The sequence below is a fragment of the Astatotilapia calliptera genome, chromosome 12 (assembly GCF_900246225.1).
Source record: "Astatotilapia calliptera chromosome 12, fAstCal1.2, whole genome shotgun sequence".
NCBI classification, from domain to species: domain Eukaryota; kingdom Metazoa; phylum Chordata; class Actinopteri; order Cichliformes; family Cichlidae; genus Astatotilapia; species Astatotilapia calliptera.
The window spans coordinates 30550548-30568622 of record NC_039313.1 but is presented as its reverse complement, the minus strand read 5'-3'; the positions used below and the strand labels follow the sequence as shown (position 1 = coordinate 30568622).

The 18075-nt window shown below is 40.2% G+C and overlaps 1 long non-coding RNA gene across 1 annotated transcript; it reads right to left on the bottom strand.

The window, feature by feature from the left end:
• Positions 1-1587: 1587 nt before the first annotated feature.
• LOC113034188 (uncharacterized) lies at positions 1588-2971 on the bottom strand. Its single transcript, XR_003274129.1, has 3 exons — positions 2032-2971; positions 1760-1931; positions 1588-1676 (listed from the first exon to the last, which is right to left on the bottom strand). It is a non-coding gene; the product is annotated as an uncharacterized LOC113034188 (long non-coding RNA).
• Between the last annotated feature and the right edge of the window lie 15104 nt (positions 2972-18075).

Genomic DNA, 18075 nt, shown 5'->3' with positions numbered 1-18075 from the left:
ACACACAGCTCACTCTCAAATCACCCTAAAGGTACCCTTCAGAGTTTGTAGTCTTTTTTTTTTTCAAGGAAACAAAACGATAACAGTATTTCTCGCCACATCACATTGTCTCTATCCTTGAGCCCCAAAACATGCTGAAAACAATTCTGTCCTTGTAAAATAGTTTTGAAACTGAGTTCCTCCTTTTTCAAGCTGTCATGGTGTTGCATACGATGTTCACATGTCAAAGAGCAATTATAAAGAATGGTTGGCATAGTAAAGGTAAGCTACCCAAGGTCTAGTTTAAACAATGGGTCCATGACTCTAAAATCTTAGTAATGATTTATATAGTTATGCAGTACAGTTTTAGAAATGTGGAAAATTGGTTGCAAATTGCAAAAGCATTGAGGTTGCACCAATTGCATCAGGCCAGTTCAGGCAAGAATACCTAAAATACCTATGTACTGGCTGAGTCACACTTTAGTAAAAATGTTAGTGTTAGTTTGTTTTAATAGCTCTGTCTTAAACATGTGAGTTTTTCTTCCTTGTTGTCGTAGAACTGTGAGTTTCATTGTGGAATGGGACTGTGGTGCAGCAGCTACACACTGCATGCATTGCTTACTCTAGGTCAGGGGTCGGGTTGGGAAGGAAGGGTTAACTGATGGCGCGACCATAGCTGGACTAGCCATTGAGCATACGGTGATTTTTCATTTTTATGGGCCGATGGGTTTTGTTTTGTTTTTGTTTGTTTTTTTGGGGGGGGAGGGTTTAACAGTATAAACATTAAGCAGTCTATCTGGGTCAGATATAAACCAAGTTTAGGTGTAGTTTATTTTCGTTGTGCTGACATTTTACAGTCAGTTAACTCGTACTGCTTACTAGCTAGCATGGAGTTTATATACAGCTGGGTGGGTGCTATGATGTTACTGATAGTGAACGTTATTTTATTCATAAGGTTAGTTATTAGAGTTACCAACCATCCCATATTCAGAGTAAATATTACACGTTTCGTATTGAGCCGAAAACGAACGCGATTGTCCCGTACTTCAGCTAGAATGAAACAAAGCTGGAGTTATTCTGCGTCTTTACGCTGTCAGCTGCTTCGTCTTCTCTCATTCTCTCCCCCTCCTTCTCCTGTTGCTACTTCAATCATGATCAATGATCAGCTGATCAGCTTTTCTCTCTTGTTTGTTTATCGCTCACTTTGCGCCAGAAAGAGGAAACCAGCGGAGGTCACCCTAAACAACAGCAACACTTTTAAGCTTGATCAGCTGTTGTTAGAATTTATTTAATATTAATTATTAGTATCACCTGATGTTTGCTGGAGCCACAGCTGTAAAAGCTGCTGGTCATGTCGGTTTGGATATGTGGTGAGAGGGAAACATGAAGCTGAAACCAGGAGATGTCCTTACTGAATCATCATAGTTGAACAGGTGATGAAGAAGCAGGTTTACCTTTTAGGTGACATGAGTTGAAGGGAAGTTATGAACTGTTTCTGAGAGACAAATAACACCAGGATCTTTTCTAAGTAGCTGAGAGCTGGTAACTGTCACAATGGCCTCGATTGCAGATAACCACAAACAGAGACGGCTCAAACGTTTTGCAGTGTTTATTATTTAGTCAACAAGTGAATTCGTGACAAGGAGTTGCTAACGAAGTAGCTGGGGATCAGTGGGGGGTGAACGGAGCGGTTGCGTCTGGGGAAAAAAAGAGAACAGGGTTAGGAAGGCGGCAGGTGCGGGGTATCCTAGCAGAGGTGGAACTGACTGATATCGCTTACTGGTGACCGGCATGAACCTCGCTTTGAGGGAGAGGCGGTGGTAGTCCAGGGGTGTAGTGGAAAGGCTGGCAGACCTGAGTTCCGCTGTGTCCAAGGTGGTGAGTGAGGCCGGAGGGCAGGCAGGTGAGGTAGCATAGCATAAGCAGCATGAAAGGTGATAGGAAGACAGCATCTGCAGACCGTTCAAGTTTCTTTTAGGTGTTCTTTATTTTCTGGCGTCGCCTTTCAACAATTCTCTCAAAAACATCAGAAGCTGTGAGTCAAAATCTCACCTGCTTTATATAGAATTCCACTCACACCTGGATCTCATTAACCTCTACCATTGGGAAAACAGGGTAGACTAAATAACACCGTCTAGACAAAGAAACAGGAATAAAATCATTTTTCCACTTAACAAACTCATTCACCCAACGAAACAGTTTGAAAAGTCACTCTTCACCTAATCTGACTCATGAGGTTATTTTAAATGAAATAAACAATTTTACACAAAATAAACACCCCTTCATTTGGTTACACCCAATTGACATGATCAGTGACATCATATCCTGTAGAATCAGGAAGTACTGGGGTGGCCCTTCCCACATACCTGTTTTACACATAGGACCTGTCCAAAGGAACACACAATGGTAAGTATAACCAAACTACATAAACAAATGAAAGATTCAAATCAATTAATGATGAAGTGACATTTAGCTTTAAGTACAATTGCACAGATGACATAAATATAACCAATGCTACCACAAACAGACCCGGGATAGTATGTAGAGCTAAGGTTACATGTGCTGTGTTTACATTAAAGCATTATGATAGACTATAGGATAACAGAACACAGAATAACAATATACGCAAGTGACAAATGGCAAATGAATTCTGTCCTAGCCACTTTGTCACAGAGGGTCCTTGTATTCCTCATGAATATGAAGATCATCCAAGGCGAGCTGGGGTTGAGGGTGATGACAACGAAGGTCCAGGAAATCTGAAGCACATGAAACCAACGTTAACAATGAAAAAGTGGCAATAGCGCAAAAAGCCGTAGAGTCAATACCAACATGAGGTCGTTGACAAACTGGCAGTGAAGGAGAGTCTGAGGGGGGCCTTAAATCCTCAACCTGATTGCCCCGAATCAGTCTCAGGTGTGCAGGACTGCAGCAGGGAGATGGCTCCGCCCAGGGGTGGAGACCAAGGAACTCAGGTGCCTGATAGCACTTTCCAGTCGAGTCTCCAGATCCTGACAGTAACTGTGCAGGGGTGGGTCTAGCAAAGTTTTGCCAGGGGGCCAGGTAGGGCATTAACAGGGAAAGGGGGGCACAAACAAATACTTTTCTTTCTTATTCTCCTTTAAAATGTCTAGCTTTTAATAAATAATTATCTGAATCTTACAACCAAAGTTTTTGTCTGATGTAAAATGTATAGAAATCATACATATACCGCCAAGACAGTGTACATCACTGTCACAACAGCATTTGTTTTCATTCAAAGGCTTTATGGCTTTAATACGGGGAGTGCAGAATTATTAGGCAAATGAGTATTTTGTCCACATCATCCTCTTCATGCATGTTGTCTAACTCCAAGCTGTATAGGCTCGAAAGCCTACTACCAATTAAGCATATTAGGTGATGTGCATCTCTGTAATGAGAAGGGGTGTGGTCTAATGACATCAACACCCTATATCAGGTGTGCATAATTATTAGGCAACGTCCTTTCCTTTGGCAAAATGGGTCAAAAGAAGGACTTGACAGGCTCAAAAAAGTAAAAAATAGTGAGATATCTTGCAGAGGGATGCAGCAGTCTCAAAATTGCAAAGCTTCTGAAGCGTGATCATCGAACAATCAAGCGTTTCATTCAAAATAGTCAACAGGGTCGCAAGAAGCATGTGGAAAAACCAAGGCGCAAAATAACTGCCCATGAACTGAGAAAAGTCAAGCGTGCAGCTGCCAAGATGCCACTTGCCACCAGTTTGGCCATATTTCAGAGCTGCAACATCACTGGAGTGCCCAAAAGCACAAGGTGTGCAATACTCAGAGACATGGCCAAGGTAAGAAAGGCTGAAAGACGACCACCACTGAACAAGACACACAAGCTGAAACGTCAAGACTGGGCCAAGAAATATCTCAAGACTGGTTTTTCTAAGGTTTTATGGACTGATGAAATGAGAGTGAGTCTTGATGGGCCAGATGGATGGGCCCGTGGCTGGATTGGTAAAGGGCAGAGAGCTCCAGTCCGACTCAGACGCCAGCAAGGTGGAGGTGGAGTACTGGTTTGGGCTGGTATCATCAAAGATGAGCTTGTGGGGCCTTTTCGGGTTGAGGATGGAGTCAAGCTCAACTCCCAGTCCTACTGCCAGTTTCTGGAAGACACCTTCTTCAAGCAGTGGTACAGGAAGAAGTCTGCATCCTTCAAGAAAAACATGATTTCCATGCAGGACAATGCTCCATCACACGCGTCCAAGTACTCCACAGCGTGGCTGGCAAGAAAGGGTATAAAAGAAGAAAAACTAATGACATGGCCACCTTGTTCACCTGATCTGAACCCCATTGAGAACCTGTGGTCCATCATCAAATGTGAGATTTACAAGGAGGGAAAACAGTACACCTCTCTGAACAGTGTCTGGGAGGCTGTGGTTGCTGCTGCATGCAATGTTGATGGTGAACAGATCAAAACACTGACAGAATCCATGGATGGCAGGCTTTTGAGTGTCCTTGCAAAGAAAGGTGGCTATATTGGTCGCTGATTTGTTTTTGTTTTGTTTTTGAATGTCAGAAATGTATATTTGTGAATGTGGAGATGTTATATTGGTTTCACTGGTAAAAATAAATAATTGAAATGGGTATATATTTGTTTTTTGTTAAGTTGCCTAATAATTATGCACAGTAATAGTCACCTGCACACACAGATATCCCCCTAAAATAGCTAAAACTAAAAACAAACTAAAAACTACTTCCAAAAACATTCAGCTTTGATATTAATGACTCTTTTGGGTTCATTGAGAACATGGTTGTTGTTCAATAATGACATTATTCCTCAAAAATACAACTTGCCTAATAATTCTGCACTCCCTGTAGAAGCTTTCTGATGGCTCTGTGGTGGTTTAATGCATAAGTGAGGGTGATAAGACAGAGTCCTGGTGGACTCCTTTGTCATGTGGTGTGAGCAGAATCATCTGCAGCTCAACATGAAAAAGACCAAATAATTGATTGTGGACTTTAGGAGGACCAAAAAAAACAGTAACCCCTGTTTCAATCCAGGGGATTGATGTGGACATTGTGGAGGACTATAAATACCTCAGAGTACACATAGACAATAAACTGGCCTGGGTTAAATAACACCACTACACTCTACAGGAAGGGCCAGAGTCATTTGTATTTTGTGTGGTGGCTGAGGTCTTTTAACATCTGTCAGACAGTGCTCAGGATTTTCTATGAGTCTGCTGTGGCCAGTGCCATCCTCTGTGCTGTTGCATGCTGGGGCAGCAGGCAGATGCCAACAGACTCAATAAAATGATCGGTGAGGCCAGTAATGTTGTGTGGATGGAGCTGGACTCCCTTGTCCAAGAAAAGGACAATGCGTGAAATAACCTCCCACCCTCTCCATGACATGCTGGCCAGTCACCATTCAGTGAGTGACTGAGATTATCCAAATGCACCATTGGACAACACAGAAAATGATTCCTGCCTGTACAACTCCTCCATCTAATGCACCAGTACACAATGCAATAGTTTCACCCTTTTTGCACATCCTCTACAGTGAAAATAACAAAGTTTTACAGTTTGCAGAGAAAATCAATTAATTAATCTAATATTCTGGATATTTATATTTGAGCTATTTGTAAATATTAGAGCTATTTCTTATTTTCTTATGATTTTGTACCTTTTTAATATATTGTATTATTTAATTTAGTTCAGTCTGTTACTGTTCATATTGTCTTGGAGCAACTGTAACCACATAATTTCCATAGGGATTAAGGGATTAATTATTCTGATTCTGATTGCAAGAAGTTGTGACAACCAACTTCTTGTCATTCAGAGATGAAGTCTGCAATACCCTCAACTGGACAACAACTTTCAATCACAAGACAACTGCACAGGTAACATGTCTTCAAACAGTTACACTCAACCTTAGACGGACTGCAATCACTCTCGGATTTTGAAAAGCTTTACAAAGTATTGCCATCTAATTTCCAAATGCAGACAGACAGCCAACAATTAGCAATCCATGTGAATAAGTATATTGTACATGTTAAAATAGTGATGTAGCACTCCATCTGGTTGTCAGGTCTGGTTGTCAAATGATAAATGGTAAATGGTAAATGGCCTGTATTTGTATAGCGCTTTTTACTAGTCCCGCCTAGGGACCCCAAAGTGCTTTACACACCCAGTCATCCACCCATTCACACACTGGTGGAGGCAAGCTACAGTTGTAGCCACATCTGCCCTGGGGCAGACTGACAGACAAATGGCTCTATTTTGGTTTGTTACATTCCCCTAAAAAGTCCAGGGCATGTGAGAAAGTAAATTAAATGATTTTATTAATATTTGTATTACTAATTAAACTAAAACACAGGGACAAGCCACTATTACCTTTGTAAGAAAGAAAACCAAAAAGGGGAGCACTTAAGAGACATGGCAGGACATATCCATACAGGGTCAAAATCACAGCAGGTCCTATCTAGTAGACTCCAATTTGTTCATGTAATTTGGGAACCCTCATGCACACATCACACACTAAGGTTAATTATGGAGTTCCACATGGTTCCAAGCAAGGACCATTTCTATTTATAACAACCTTCCCTTAGGCAGTATCATTAGAAGGCATAGCATTTTCATTGCTATGAGGATGACACCCATCTTCATCTATGCATGAATCAAGATGACAAACACCAGTTTGTTATGTGGGGTTTTATCAGTTTTATTCTGGGGTCTTTACCTTACCATATGAAGTGCCTTGTGGAAACTGTTGTTGTGATTTGGTGCTATATAAGTAAAACTGAATCGATTTTAATTTATTAATTAATTTTCATCTTAATCCAATACAATCTTCAGAGGTGTTAAAAGTAACCATGACCAAATAAAAAAAATGTGAACCAAGTTGTAATCAGCATCCTTCTAGCAGTAACTCTAGGAAAGAAAGTAAATATGCACCTTTCCCAAAATGTGGAGTTAATCTTTTATACTTGATCATATTAATGCATGAATAACAGGCATGGATGTATGACAGGCCGTGTCATCTTCAAATAATCTATCTTACTGCTATGGCCTGCAAATTAAGTGTTATTACACATCCTGAAGTCAAACCTTTTCACCACAATTCTTCTTGCAAAGTCTTTTGTCACGGATGTTATCTAAGGATATTCTTAACATGACACTTCTTGATTCATCACATTGATGAATCATACCGAATAAGAAAAAAGAAAAAAGTTTTCCTTTTCTGTTGCATTCTAAGTGAGATGGTGTTCATCTTTTCCCTTTTGCAATGTACCTTCTTGTCATTTTCTGTTATAGATAATTTGATCGGGTTGTTGCATCTATTTCTGTATGATGACTCAAGTAGCTATAAGCATAATGTGACCTTATTGTATTTGACACACATCTGAAACCATTTTCTTCCCTCACTTGTTCTTTCATTAGAATTTCATGGTGTGGCGTTTTGTTTTTTGGCCTTTGTTATTGTTCTATCTTCGTACAGAGCATGCTGTGCACTGCTGCCCGCTGGTTATGATTGCCACCAAACTTGCACACATATTCTTTCTTGTCTCAAAAAAACTAAAAGCAAGCGTAGAATAATAGGAGGTCCTTTTTCTCTATAACAAAAAGGATTGTATTGACAACAAGCAAGATGGCAGTCTGTGTGAATAGTTTTTTCACAGGAGGGAAATTGATTTGCTTCTGCTCAATCAGTTATCTCACTTTAAGAGTCTTGTGATCTGAAAATTCCTGTCTGCCTGCTATTAAAAGATCTTCATCCACCTTCAGATGCACAATGTGAGACCAGCTGAGAAAATCCTCAAAAACTTCCTCGAAAACCATTTTCACCTCTTCAGACGCTACATCCTTTTCATCTGTGGAAATTAAGAGTGCTTTGGTGTGCAAATGAGACAAGAGTGTAAAAAGAGATTTTTCTCAATTTCTTAAGGGTGAACTTCAGGCGAGGGCTCAATGGGCTCAATCAACACAACCGCCTACATAAAGGTACCATGGGGTATTTAAACTGTGCAGCCAGGGAGATCAACTGCTTAGCTGTATTTAATGATTTTGTCCTTAAGATATGTACAAATGGTTAAAAAAAGAAAAAGAAAATCTTAAAAGGGAGTATGATTACTCGGCTTTCATAAGGACTCTTCAAGGGAGAAGATTTAGAAATGGCCTGTGTTGTCTGTGCTGCTTTTGTTGAAAGAATTTGATTTAAAAAATGAAACGCTTAGCAGACACTGTGTTTTTAATGAGCCTTTTTAAGAAACTGTTACAAGACCTGCCATTGCCATAAATTCCACAAAATAAAAGTCAGAACTTTCTTGAGGTTTTTTTGTCTTTGGTGCATAATGTATGCCATAGAGGAGGTTTCAAATTTCAGAGCGATGGGCAGGAAATTGATCTCTATGAAAATTAAACACATAAGTAATGTTTTTCTGTTCTCGGGGAGTTAAAAAATATACATAATTACAGAGGGGAAGAAGAGGTGGGAACCTGCTTTTCTTCTTTGGCAGCTTTATTGTTTTGTAGTGACAAACAGCTCAATTTTTTGGGACAGTGTGGGTTTCATTTAGAGGTGAAATTGCCATTTCAATTCCCACAGCTTGACTGAATACCAAGTACCCATGGGACAGCTGTCATACTCTTTAATACCAAACAAAACAAAGGAAGGAGGTCTCAGTGATCAATTTTGCAGGTGACAGGCTGGTTTATTAAACCGTGTCACTGGCTCGTGAGTATGTTGGTGCGTGTGTGTTGAAAAAGAAATCCAGTTCGATCTTTAAAGTGAAGACTTTCATGTCTTTTTTTTTTTTTCACAGGTTTTTAATATTTTTTTAGTATCAGGATCAAGTTTGTAGGTTAAGTTTTTTTTTTTTTTTTAAACTTTCTTTTATTTAATCAGAAATTATTTTCATATTATACCTCGCATTGAATGAGCCCTGTAATATAGTAATACCTGTAGCTGTCACACGTGTAGTCACGTGTAAATGGGGCTGGTGTCAGAGCAAAGGAAGGTCATATCGTCTGTTAGCCTGGTATTTGTCATTGAGTTTTTGAACATATTAGCAGTGATCCCTCTTTTTCTTTTTTTTCAAACTCAACTTTGTTAATGTTTGATCAAGAACTTGCGGACTTAAACGCAATATAACAAACACAGAGACTAAGTTTAAAGCATTTATTATTACACAAGGATTGAATGTGCACCGGAGTATCTTTGACAAGCAGAGATGTGAGAGGTGACTGATGGTTGAAATGACAGCGGAGAATGGCAGGAAGGGATTAGCTAGAAAGCTAGGAGTTCGGTCTGCAGGTGAGTAGCGGTAACGGGGAGCTGGCCAGCACACACAAAGGAGTCTAAAGCACAGAGAAAGCTAGCTGGCACACTGAGGATCAAAACAAGTGCAAAAAACACAAGAGGGGAGTCTGAACACATTTATCTAACTCAACAGCTGACACAACAAGCTGTGTTGGAGCTGCAGAGAGCTGAAGGTGTGTGCCAGCAAAGTATCCGGAGGGAACCAGAGTGTCTGTGCCTCCAGGGATCTTCACAAAGAAAGCTAGTATGTTTCCTCGCTTCCTTTACTTGCATCTTTTCCTCGCATCTGTAGATGGAAGAAATAGGAACCAAAGCTTCCAGATGAAATATCCTTGGTTTCACAGTATCAGTTTTAAAGGAAGTCAGTTACCTCAGCTGGTATGACACAAATATCTACAGTTTTATCTTATAGATCTATGAAATACAAGAGGTATTTATTCATTTAAGATTCTAAATTGATTCAAAATGAATTACACTATAGTATTACCTGTACAGTATTACACAACACAACGCAGTATGCATGTTTCATGCTTATATTTTTTTTAATGGAGCTTTACATAATTCTACAACACATTGCAATAAAATTACCCTACATATTATAATTTGATTCATGGGCTAAAGGGTGAGAGTATGTGATGTTGCATCTCCAGATGTAACTTTGACATGCTATAAATCTGTTGATCCCTAGGCACAACACTACAAATTATGTGCTGTGAAAATACATTTCCTTGTAGATGCATTTGTTTCTTTCTCCTCACTACTCCTCAAGGTGTAACTGAAGCATTAGAGGTTACTTCATGCTGGTGGAGAGGGAACAAGTTCAGATCACTGGAGAAGAGAGGACGTAGCATCATGAAAAGCATCCACACATACAGAGAGAAGGAGAAAAGGAGCAGGTAAAATATAATCTAGCAGCACTGGGAGCATAGGGGCCATGACAGTTCCAGTGTTATTAGCAGCTCTTTTTGGATATTTTAAATTTCTTTTTATTTCCTTTCTTCTTCTTGTTTCATTTACTTTTCAATATTCCCATTGAAGTCTGATTGCTTGTCTTCATCAGTGGATTATCCCAAGTAATTAAGCACTTTTCATCTTCCTGTTTTCTTCTGTTGTGATTGCTTTTTAATGCGATAATACTATGTGATTGCGTATTCCTCTTAACGATAAAAGAGCTTGGCATTCTTTTTTTTCTTCTCAACTCACGAATCATGGTGTGTTTTTGTAGTTTATAGACACCCAGGCACTGGCTTCACAGGATATATTTCCTATCCATGATTCAATGAGTCTTTTTTTCAGTGCAATGAGGATTTTTGATATTTCCAACTTCATTTCAATGAAATCTCACAGTTTCTTGTCATTAATTCAAAATTTTTGCTGCTTTCCATTTTCCCACCACAATTTAAATTTTAACATAAATTCTCCTGTCCAGCCTGGTAATGTGGAAAATACTGTCAAGTTGCCTATAAAAAAGGTCTGTTTGAATTTCCTGGTTTTGATGTGGTGGTCTGGACGTTCTGTTCTGCATTACTCGAATTTACTCCCACAGTCCAGACATGCATGAAAGTTTATATAATGATTCTTATTGGATGTAACTGGCCCCTGTTACCCAAAGAGGGATCTCTCTCTTTCCTAGCATCCTCCCAGCACGAGGTCCGCTGCATGGCACTGTGTTCTCCATTTGGATAGGTCTTGGGAGTCCTCTGGGGCTAGATCCACTGCATTCATTTCTCCAGTGATTGCATCCATCCACTGCTTCTTCGGCCTTCCTCATGGTCGGCAGCCTGCAGGGTCGAGTTGGAGGGGTGTTCTTGACACCGATTTCTTCTCACTGCGCATGATGTGTCCATACCACCGTAGACACGCTTCCCTCATCTTCGTTTCGACTGGGGCAACTTGGAGTCATTTTCGAACACCTTCACTCGTCACGCGATCCATACAGGTTAAGCCCACCATCCACCTGAGCATCTTCATCTCCATAGCACTGAGGATCTGCTCGTGTTTCTTGGTGGCTGACCAGCATTCCGCTCCATATAGGGCCACCATATAAAGTATGACCAGCCGTTACCCAAAGATGGATAACAGATAAAAAAAAGGATGGGTGATTTAATCCAATGATCTATCTTCTCAACAAGCAATCAGCCCCTGATCGCTGTTCTGACACTCTGGAAAAGTAGGATAAAAGATTAACAACCTAAAATGTTTCTCATTGGTGTCTAACTGGAAAAAAAGGTTTTGGATTAGAACGACATCTTTGTTTGCTAGTACTGTAACCTGCACTATAGCTGTAGAGATATACACGTATGTGTAATAGTCCAAAGGTTGGTAATGTTTCTGACTTCTGGTGATATTTTGATATCCTGCCTCCCCACTGTTTTCTTGTCTGTGACCCCTTTGTCTCATCTATGTGCTTGTCTCTGCATCTTTTTTTTTGTCTAGCTTACTTTGCTTTTCTCTTGTGTCTTGTTTTACCTCCTGATTGTGCCTTCTTCCTCACCTGTTTCTCATCAAGTGACCACATTTTTGTTTCAGGCTTGGAATTTGTGTATTTCTGGTTTTCAAAAGCAAACATTAACTTCCTAAGACCCGAACTCTTCCACGGCATGCATTTTTAATTTTTCTTTGATATTTGGGCATATTGGGGCCCGATGAATGTAAAAACAAAGAATTACCAGATTTTTTTTACCTGATTTTTTGTTTCTAAGAAAAATGAGAGCCACATATGAGGATATTCGTTTAAAATTTCAGTAGACCAGTAGCAGTATAATGTACTCGTAAGTGGATATCAGGCCCTTGTAGAGCAAAATGGAGTATTTTTGTCACGACCTGCGGGATCGGCAAGGCGCTGATCAGCATCTCTTCACTCCTAGCCCCCCTTCTCTTCTCTTTTTCCTCTCTCTCTCCCTCTCCCCTGTTTTGCCGGGACGGAACTCATGGCGGGTTCACGCCCTCGGTCCACGCCTTCCCGGATCGTGCACACCTGGGCCTCATCAGGCCAGCTGATATATTAGAAGGAGGAGATCAGCTGTTCAACGCTGGATTGTTGTGAAGGCTCTTGTCAGTACACACCTAGCTCAAGTTTCCCGTGCCTCTGTCTCAGAGACTTAACGTGTTCCTTTGTTCCTAGATTCCCTGTTTCCCCGTGTGGAGTGTGGAAGGAGTGACAGGTTGCTAGCGGAGTGGAGAGAGGCTGTTCTGAGCGCGTGTGTGACTTCCCCGTTTTCCCTGGAGCCCTGGACCCCTGCCCCTCACGCCTTGTATATAGCACTAATCTCGCACTGTCTGTACATACACTTGGGGAAGATCTGTAATAAACAATCTCTGTTTGAACGCTACCCAGGAGTCCTGCGAGTGGATCCTCTAAGCAACCCGTGACAATTTTGGTCTAAATAACCCAAAATGCGATGTCCACATATGTGGACGCCAGGTCCTAGAAGGTTAAAGGGTTTTTTGTTTAAGTTCCTCTTGAGTTTCATGTATGCAGGTCCTCTCCTCCATAGTAGCATTGTAACTTTCATTGTTATTGTTTATCTTTTCTCTAAGAGATCTACTCTGAAAAAAAGAACACACATTATCATTGATGGATGTCTTTGGGAACACGAAGCATACTTCATACAATGACAGTTTAAACACAAACAACATAAAATTTGATCTTAAGGTACACACATTGACACATTTTACATTAGCGTAAAAAGAATTACAGTAGCAAGTTAAGAGCACTGTTATTCTGAGGATATAGTAGAAAATAAGCCAGATGCTGCAATAATGCAAGAATTCATATGAGCAGTGACCTGCCATTTCATCAGCCAGAGACTTGCTTTTAAAAAAAATGGTTATACAATACAGAATTTAATCAGTATTATTGATTGGCCATAAAGGATCACAAGAGATATAATGTGATGCAGGTCATCTGTCTCCTCTGCTATCAGCTGTCACTGCTTCCCAAACTAAAACTCTGAACGCATGCCAACTGCAGTGCCTGACAAACATTTGGAATATTCATTAAAAAGTTGTGAACACACTGTGACTCGGAGGGGTGTCACCTTACCACAAACATTTATTACTGCAAGTTCAGTGCAAAAGCATCCAACACCTTCATAAAGGCCATGGCACTGACCAGCATGATGGCACTAATAGCCAGTTACACACTAATATGCAGCTAATATTTTCCACTCATTGCTTTTCCAATTCTTGCAATTTTGACACAAAAACAACTTCTGAGGGTAATCATTTTATATGCTGTCAGTCATTTTGGGTCATCTTCTGCCTCTGCTTATTATCTGTGTCACATATGGCATTGCTGTGACACCCAACTCTGCCATTAAAAGCATATGAAAAACACTGTGTGCTCAGTCTAGCTTTGAGTGACTGTTCCAAATGATGTAAGTAATCATAGCTAATTTAATCGCATTTTTTGTAGTATAATGTCATGGTTATAAAATTTGATGTAGACTCTGTGATGACCCATCTTGAAGACTCGAGCCGAGAGTTTTTGCCATTACAATGTTGGTGAAACTGAATGTCATCTTTACTTCTCAGAGCAGATGCATCTTTTACACAGTCTTTGCATAAAATGCCCAAATTTACAGCAGAAATAAGGAGGACACGCATATTTACAGCCCTGTACAAAAGATCTATAATTGACCAAAAATACCTTGACCAAATTTTACCATCTTTTATATACAGGTTATGGGTTTTAGTTGGTATCGACATGTTTTTTTTCTTTCTTTTATTCCTAAAGAAATAAACAACATATCTCACGCAAACAAAGCAGTCACAGCAACAGAAAAGAGAAAAGAAAAATAACAAGGCCACTGCACATAATGGATTAAGTAGGACATTTCCATTCTGCTCCATAGCTTGCTGACACCAGCAGTGCAGACAGTCTCGCATGAGCCACAAACTTTAAAATAATAACAGCAAAGTAACAAAATGGAAAAAAAAAAAAAGCTGTGCAATGATTCAGAAGAGAAACACCTCTCCTGTTCCTTATAGTCGGCAATACCTTTTCACACAAGGCAAGTGGTCTGTTTGACTCTAACACAGCAACTCACTCACTTTACCACATTAGAGCTCCATTTACACCCTCTGCTGCTCCTCACCTGCTCCCAGCCTCCCCAAACCACTCTGTGACATGACGCGGCCATTACTGATGTGGTGCTAGGTGAGGAAAGTGTCTGACACAAACATTTCAGAAACATGGTCATTGTGTTGTATATTACCCGCTAGTGCGCTGAACTTCACTCCATCAAATGCTAAGAGAGAGAAGGGGAGAGCTGATACACTTATCACCTGTCACAACTGCTCGTGGTGTGGTTTGACGAAAGGCTGCACTGTAGGCAGATTTGAATGCAAAGTACACCCATCTCATAGGTTGCGGCAGAGACAATTGTCCTGTATGGAGATACATTATAGAGATATATTTGAATTTTTTTAATTTAAGATTTTTACATTTTTAATTGAATTTACTGTCCCTCACATCGGTTCAGTAAGTTGCATGATACACAAATTCCCACCATGTGGACAAATGGAAATATCTCTGGGGATTATTATCAGTTTTGTCTTGTTTTTCTTCATAATAACGTAGAACAAACACAGTCTTTAGGTCTGTTTCAGTCTTCATCAACTCTTAAAGCTCCTCTGGTTCTTCTGGTGCTTAATGCTCCATTATGGTCATCAGCAAAACGTTAACCTTGTCGTTCTGGAGTTTAGTGCCACACTGGTAGTGTGAAACCAAGTTAACAGAGCTATTTGCTGAAAGGCTGATGAGACTAGTGAGACTACATCAAATAGTAAAGCCAAGGCAGAGCCAATGAATGACAATTGTATAAGTGACCTCACTCCCATTACTTTAGATATTGTGTTGTTTTAAATATGCTAAACATACAGCTGTGGTACAATTTATAAACAGAAAAGTACAGATAATGACAAAGACAATACTGATGGTCTACATTACATACATGGCAAGAATAATATTATATCCAGGTACCATACAGATGTGTTCATTCAGCTTAATACAAACCACACACCAACAGTGCAGAGGCATGTCCTCCTTCACTAAATTCACTAATCTCCTCTGTCGTCTTCCTCCTTTACTCCTGCCTGGGAGCTCCACCTTTAACATCCTTTGTCCAATACATCCATTATCCCTCCTCTGCATGTGTCCAAACCATCACAGGCTTGCCTCTCTAACTTTGTCTCCAAACTGCTCAACCTGAGCTATCCCTCCTCATTTCTAATCCTGACCCCATTCTGGTCAGTCGCACTAAAGATCTTAGCGTTTTCAGCTCTACTACCTCCGGCTCTGTCTCCTGTCTTTTGGTGTCAGTGCCCACCATCTCCAAACCATACATCAGAGCAGGTCTCATAGCAGGCCATTTTAAAAATCTTCCCTTCTAACACTTGCTGCTACCTTTCTATTATAAAGCACTTCTGGAATTTATTTCCACTCTGCCTGCACTTCGTTATACACTCTGTTTGTTTGGATGGTTGACCACAGGTATTTAAATCCATCCACCTTCATTCCCTTTACTCCTTGCATCTCCATGCCCACCTCCTTTTCAGTCACACATGTGTTCTGTCTTGCTTCTGATTTCCTCCATAGCATACTCCTACATCCCTGTTCTCACTCGCAATCACAAAGCAGTCTGCAAAGATGATAGTCCACAGAGACTCCTGCCTCACCTCATCTGTCAACCTGTCCATCACCACTGCAAACAAGAAGGGGCTCATGGCAGAACCTTGATTTAACCTCACTCCTACCTTGAACCCACCTGTCACTCCAACTATATACCTCACTATTGTCTCACTGTCCTCATACATGTCTTTACCACCCACACATACTTCTCTGTCACTCATGACTTCATCCTACAGTCCCACAGCTCCTGTCTTGGCACCCAGTCATATGTTTTCTCTAGAGCCTCTAAGACTCAGTGAAATTCCTTCTGACCTTCTCTATATTTCTCCAACAACACTGGAGTAATTTAATTTTCAGCATGAAGCCATAATGTTGCTCACTCGTCATTATCTCGCTTCTTAACCTTTAATCAACAACTCTTTCCCATACAGTCATCTCCGGACCTGGAGAGCTGAGCTGGAGACTCGTCAACTGGAAAACTGTCAAGAGCGTAGAGCATGAGAATGGTACTGTTTTTCACTGTAAATAAACATCACTACCCTATAACACAAGCAGTGTGTGTGCTGTGCCAGGGTCCACTAACTCGCTTGTGTTACACAGGGCCTCTGCTAGACCCTCCCAACACACCCTCAATGTACAGCTGGGTGTGCCAGGTCTGCCTAGCATCCTCCCTTGTCAGCTGATTCAATTCACCACCAGGTGGTGGTCATTTGAAAAGTTCTCCTCCTCTCTTCACCAAAGACATATGGCCACAAGTCTGAAATGATTACAAAACCGATCAGCCACGCGCACTTGTGGATATTCTTATGTTTGAATATAGTGTTTGTTATGGACAAATCATTGTTAGGCAATAACTAAACACCACTCTAGTTGAGATCTGGCAGGCCATTCCTCCTAATCACACACCTCCAGGCCACACTGTCATTACCCACATGTGTACTGAAGTCCCCCTGGAGTACAATGGAGTCCCCTGCTGGGCACCATTAAGTGCCCAGCAGGGGCACTTGATTATGTGTTGTTGTCTGGTCATGTAAATAAGACAAAGGGCTTTTAACAGCCAAAAACAGAGACAAAAAATGTTACAAGCCAGATAAAATCATAAGTAATATTGCTGATTTCTATATAAATAAAAAACTGCTTTAGGCACATGCCACATCATGTTAATGCATTAGATTGTTAGAACATATCACCAGTGTTTTAAAACAGGGTTATTTGTCACTATTATTTTAAAGCATGTTGGTTTTTTGTTTTTTATTGATTTGTGTTTGTTTGTTTGTTTGTTTGTTTGTTTGTTTGTTTGTTTGTTTGTTTGTTTGTTTGTTTGTTTGTTTGTTTGTTTGTTTGTTTGTTTGTTTGTTTGTTTGTTTGTTTGTTTGTTTGTTTGTTTGTTTTGGGGGTGGTATAAAAGTGAGTCAGTAAGATTATGAACCTCTTTAAATCTAAAAAAAAAATGTAATTTCAATCTTGCAGGTGTCTCTCTTTGTGAACCATTAATGGTATATACCAATTTATTTATGTCAGCAACAGGATGATGTTTGAATCTTAAGTGGAAGGTGTGGTACAGTGTAAAACCTAAAATAATCAGGGCAATTCCAGGTAAAAAAAAAAGAGTAAAATTCTTCTTGTTCTCTATTTCTCTATTTCATGTTTGCACAAAATGTCAGCTGCATGAATTCTTGAGTTTTTATCAAAAGTGCTGGTGAATATTTCTTAAGCAGTTCAAGACATCTCAAGTTCATAGACAATGAGACAGGTATGTTTAGCTTCCATAAAGAAAGACATAAAAAGTGAAATAACAATGCCTCTTGTCATGGCTGCCATAGACGTGCTGGAAAAACAAATTAAATGCAGTAAGAGGCTTCCCCCTCCCTTATGTTTCAAGAGAAAACAAATCAAATCACAGCCAAGTGACACTTCATCAAGCGTTTCCTTCATCACTGCCTGATTAAAGTCCTGTCAGGAAATGTGCCAGTGTGCAAATGCATACTACAGCTGCTGATCAGATTTGGAGAACTGGCAGTCACAATCTTTAGAATGATGTGTTTTCCCATGAAAGCGAAAGAAAGTGTGACTGCTTGGAAGGTGCCTTCCAAATGACCAAGAATCAAGAGATAAAAGAAACGATTTTTTTTTTTAAAGAGGCTTATCCCAATCTAAATCTTTTTACCTGTCTGGAAGC